This window comes from Bos grunniens, chromosome 10, assembly GCF_055505025.1.
Source record: "Bos grunniens cultivar Pamir isolate PY7600 chromosome 10, Bosgru_T2T1.0, whole genome shotgun sequence".
Taxonomy (NCBI): Eukaryota; Metazoa; Chordata; class Mammalia; order Artiodactyla; family Bovidae; genus Bos; species Bos grunniens.
In genome coordinates, this window is record NC_141174.1 from 66,368,976 (window position 1) to 66,374,975 (window position 6,000).

Here is a 6,000-nt window from a genome sequence, read left to right on the forward strand (position 1 = left end):
TTTATTGGAAATACAGGACATATCCCTTAAAAAAAAAAAAAAGAAAAGGCACCTGGTGGGAAAAGAAAGAAGGGTGTCAGCTGATTTGTAGGGGTCAGCCTGCCTTCTGCTGGCCCATCTAGAATGCTAGCAGAGGGAGTGTGGTTTACATCATTACCATATCAATAGTGCATCCAGTGTGGAATGATCCCAGTTGTCATAATCCCTTCAGCCTGCTATAAGAGAATATGATAAACTGGGTGGCATATACATTTCCAGAGGCTGGAAGACCAAGATCGAGGCACCAGCAGATTTGGTGTCTGGGGAGGGGTCACTTCCTGGTTCATACACAGCTGCCATCTTGCTATGTCCTCAAATAAAAGGGAACTCTCTCAAAGTGAAAGTGAAGTTGCTCAGTCGTGTCCGACTCTTTGCGACCCCATGGAGTGTAGCCTACCAGGCTTCTCTGTCCCTGGGATTTTCCAGGCAAGAGTACTGGAGTGTGTTGCCATTTCCTTCTCCAGGGGATCTTCCTAACCTAGGGATCGAACCCAGGTCTCCCTTGTTGCAGGCAGACGCTTTACCCTCTGAGCCACTAGGGAAGTCTCCTTTATAAGGGCACTAATCTCATTCACAAGAGTTCTACCCTCATGACCAAATCACTTCCCAAAGGACCCACTTTCCAATACTTCAACATATGAATTTTGGGAAGATACAAACATTCAGTTTATAGTGCTTTTAAATCAACCTCAAAATTGCTTTAGCACCAATCCAGCAATTTCATGTCAAGATACAAGAACTTTACTGGGAGATAACATGGTCCAAACTAAATCGTCTCTCCCTCAAAACTAGAAGGATTATTAAATGAAAAAGGTAGTAGATTTGCCTTTGATTTATTAATTCAGCTAATCAACAAGCATTTATTCAAGACTGTACAAGTTCTTTATTTCTGTTGTAACAAATTACAGCAAATTTAGTGCTTTTGGACAACACATTTTTGTTATCTTATGCTTCTGGAGGTCAGTTCAAAGTAGGTCTCACTGGGCTAAAATCAAGGCTTTAGCAGGGCTCTTTTCCCAGAGACTCCAGGAAGGAATCCCGTTCCTGTTTTTCCAGTTTCTAGAGGCTGCTCACATTTCTTGGTTGATGTCCCCTTTCATTTTCAAAGCCATGTCCAGCAATGAACAAGGAGTCCTCACACATATCTGATTTCCTCCCTTCTGCCTCCCTAATCCACTCCTAAAGGAGTCCATCACATTAAGCATCAGGATAATATTCCCATCCCCAGGTCAGCTGATTAACAACCTTAATCCCATCTGCAATTTAGGCTCCCCTTTGCCTTTCAACCTAACACATTCACAGGTTCTTAGGGTTAAGAAGTAGACATTTTTGCAGAATCATTACTCTGCCTACCACAGAGGTTATCGAAATCTGAGTAATATTCTAGAGGCTGCTCCAGAGAGCAGAAGTAGGACCAGAGAGTGGTAGTCAAAAGTGCTCAGTTTGTTACTGTAAACTACACCTCAACAAAGCTTCTAAAAAGTTAATTGCTTGATATTCAAGGCCCTCCATAATCTAAAAGTTACAGCTATCCCTTTATGAGAGTTTAATCACGACTTTATTTATATTACCACCAATTATCCTTACAACAACTCTGTGAGGCTGGGGACACTATTCCCTTTCTAAAGCTCAGAGAGATTGAGTGAATTGCCCAGGCTTCTGCCTCTAGTTGGCTGCAAAGCCAAGACTGGAGCTGAGTCTGTGTGAACTCTGTGGCCCGTGCGCTAAGCTCTAGGCTCTTCTTCCAGCACATCCTCCTCACTCCACCGAGGCAGCATGTCCTCCAGTTTCAAGGATGAGGTCACCAAACCAACAGGTACACTCCTGTTACAGCACTCCTAAAGGATCCATTTCAAAGCCACTTCCTCTGAGAAGGCTTCTTTGCACCCCTCCCTCATGAGCCCTTGCTTCTTCTTGTAGGCTGACAGAGCTCTACTGATCACTTCCAATAGAGCAGTTTTCAGTCTGTCTTACAGTGGTATAGTACAGATCACCTTCACCTTCCTTCACTACATTCTAATCTCTCTGAGTGCGAGCCCTTCTTGTTCTTTTTTGTAACGTTGTAGTGACTTGTCTGTTCATTGTGCATTCAAAACTGTTTTTTGAGATACTTTGAGTCAAGATGGTTCTGCGAGTTCCCTCTTTAGGTACTCCCTCTGCTCAAATTACACAGTAGGGATAGATAAAATATAGAAAGAAAACACTGAAATGATAGTGCTGAGCTCAAAAACAAGATTATCATCTCTGCGGCACTGAACTAAATAGAAACACAGTCACAAGCAGGACTGAAGCCTTGAGGCTGTAAAGAGAGGAGTAGCAGTCAGGCACTTAGGGGAAAAAAATGATCCAATCAGGGTCAGGGGTTAGAATCAGGCTCAGTGCTTGAATCCAGGGCTTGGAGCAGTTTCTCCACTGAGGAATGAGACTGACAAACAGTCCTGACAGCTGCCAGAGAGATCGCTTACTTGGGTTATAAAGGACATTTTCTATATATAATAAAAGATTTGGGGGGCTACCCTAGTAGCTCAGTGGTAAAGAATTCACCTGCTAATGCAAGAGACATGGGTTCAATCCCTGATCCAGGAAGATGCCACATACCACAGTGCAAGTAAGCTGGGCCACAGTAAGCTGGGCCACCACAACTCTTAAGCCTGTGCTCCAGAGCCTTGGAACCACTATTACTGAGTCAGCCCACCCTAGAGCCCCTGCTCTGCAACAAGAGAAGCCACCACAACAAGAAGCCCACACACCTCAACAAGAGAGTAGCCCTGGCTCTCTGCAGCTAGAGAAAAGCCAGTATACCAACAAAGACCCAGTGCTGCCAAAACTAACTAAAAAAAAAAAAGGTTTAGGGTTGAGAGATAGTGAAAGCAACACATGGCAGGATCAGTGGAGTGGAGGTAGACTGCAAAAGCAGCAAAGTGCCACTGGGGTAGTAAAGACTCGTGGATAACATCTCTACAAACCTGGGTGGCAAAGCATTCCTCTGAACCCACAAATTCAGGCAGGCAAGAATAAACCCTGTTAGCTACAAGACTTGTGTGTGATGGAATCTGTGCAGAAGGAGGCATAGAAAAGGAACCTGGCTTTTGAGAACCCTTCAAAAAAAAAAAACCCCCCAATTACCTCCTCTTAATGGAAGCTGGGAGGGGATCCAGTAGGGGTCTAGCTCACCAATAAATCAAGAGCACCAAAAGGATATGATAAGGTCTCATGGTGAGGGGGCAGACTGGGCCCTATAAACTCAGAAATACAGACAAAGCTCCTCCCAAGACAAAGACGTTCAATGAACGTCTGGGAATGAAATCTCAGGAAGAGGGATAAATAAGAAGATCCAAATAAATGTAAGGGAGGGAAGCAGAAGAGACAAATCTCAGAAAATATGAGGCCATACATCTTTTTAAATCACTTTGTGGGGCTTCCCTGGTGGCTGAGTGGTAAAGAATCCTCCTGCCAATGCAGGAGACACGGGTTCAATCCCTGGTCAGGGACAATTCCACATGTCGCAGAGCAACTACTGAGTCTGTGCTCTAGAGCCTGCGAGCCACAACTACTGAGCCCATGTGCCGTAACTACTGAAGCCCAAGTGCCTACAGCCCGCGCTCCACAGGAGAAGCCGCCACAATGAGAAGCCTGCACACCACAGCAAAGAATAGACCCCACTCACCACAACTAGAGCAAAGCATGTGCAATGATGAAGACCCAGCACAGCCAAAATGAATAAATATTATTTTTTTTAAATCACTACATAAATACAACTAGGGAGCTCTTCTCTAGGACTTGAAACTATCCTTGAAAAGAATATACCAGGTATCTGGGAAAACTGATTCAGAATGGCCAATACAGAGCCAAGGTCTATTAAAACCACTGGACTTGAAAACAAAACAGTTATTGACATGCAGGCAAAAAAAAAAAAGACCAAGAGAAAAAAATATTACATTGTTATTTTGTTGTTGTTGTTATTTAACACTGTTTATAGAAAGCAATGGAGTAACATATCTGAGACAAAGACAGAAAATGTGAACCACAGATTTTGTATCCAGCCAAGTTGATCTTCAAGTATATAGACTGTAGAGAAACCGTTGGAGAAGGCAATGGCACCCCACTCCAGTACTCTTGCCTGGAAAATCCCATGGATGGAGGAGCCTGGTAGGTTGCAGTCCATGGGGTCGCTAAGAGTCGGACACGACTGAGCAACTTCACTTTCACTTTTCACTTTCATGCGTTGGAGAAGGAAATGGCAACCCACTCCAGTGTTCTTGCCTGGAGAATCCAAACTGTTAGGAATATGGCAAAATTTCAGGCTACTGTTCATCCTGAGAGTTATATGAGTTATTTCTGAGAAATTAACCAAAGAAAGAGTTTCAGAAAACTAAACAAATAAAAAGAAACAGACACAGACAGAAAGACTGGAAGCTAGAATGTAGTGTATGAGTAATCCAACTTTGACTTAGTAAGAGGAGACACCTTAGGAAAATGTTAGACAATTAGATGGAAGGAACAAGGATCCCTAAATAAACTTCTGAAAAAGAGCTACCTACTAGCCTTTGACTTTTCACCCCTAGAGAGTTGGATAAGAACAAAAGAAACATTTTGTTTGAGCTGTTGTATTTTGCAGTCTCTTTGTTATATCAGTTTACCCTATATTCTGATACTATGGAAACTGCTATCTGGAAGTGGAGCTGCTACCAAAACAAGAACCTAAAACACAGCGTCCTGATAAATTGGTAAGGGAGCTTGTGACAAAGAAACAGATTTTGAAGGCTGAATATTGGGTGAGGTGTCAGAATTTTTGGGAAAACCCTTCCCTGTAAAAACTTGGAAAACAGACCTATGGAGCTATCAGCTCTAGGGAAAATGATTGGAAAAAGCCATAATATTAGTATTGCTTCTAGAGCTGCCAAGGCAGCTCCCTGCCCCTGGCTATGCACCTGTCTCATGGGAGTTCCATGCTTTGATGTGCCCTCCTCCAGTGGCTGGGACTGGAACCAGGTCCCACAGGGGTTTAGCTGAACAGAAATACCTTCTTCAGATTCTTCGAAATCCCACTCTGATTCCTGGAATTAGTCAGGGCCAGCAGCACCATCGAGACCTGAGTGGGCCCTGGGAACCATTTCTTCCCTTTTGAGCTCTCTCCAACTCTTGAAACCCACTCACCCCCAGGATATGGTTATGGTTTATCTATTTTTTTTAAATTGAACTATCCTTGTCTGGTCAACAAATGATGACTAGATAATTAGATATAAATATGAGAAAAAAATAAATTACCTTATACCATATGTAAATATAATCCCAAATAAAGATCTTGATTTGAAAAGAAAATCTTTAAAACTTTACAAAGAATATACAGAAGAATATCTATATGACTTTGGGGGTAAGAGACAATTTCGTAAACAAATCGCAAAAAGCTATAAAGTAAAATATTAATACATTGACTGGATTAAAATTTAAAACTTCTTTATAGAAACAAACTTTTGTACAAAAGGCAAGCTGCAACCAGGAGAAAACTGTTTGCTGTAGACAAAGAAAAAAGCCTCTCATAAATATTTAAAATAATGCTCAGACTCACTAGTGACTGATGAAGTATAAATTTAAACAAAAATGAGATATCATTTTACACCTATACGATTGTTAAAAAAAAAAAGTATTATTGAGAAGATGGAGCAATGGGTCACTGCTGGGGAAAATGTTCCTGTTACAGCCACTTTGAGAGAGAGCTTGGCAATATCTGGCAGAGTTGGAGATTCCTAAGACACAGCTTGAAACTTTCTCTCCTGTGCACTGTAACAGACCTAATTTAAAAAATACTGAGGGATTATTTGGGCCCCTCATTTTCTTTTTTTTTTTTTCCTCATTTTCTTTATAGATAATATGGCGATAGTAATTCTCACAGCAGAGATCTGTGGTTAAGAGCCTGTGAAAGTTACTTAACTTTTCTGTGCTTCGTTGGGAAAAATAGGG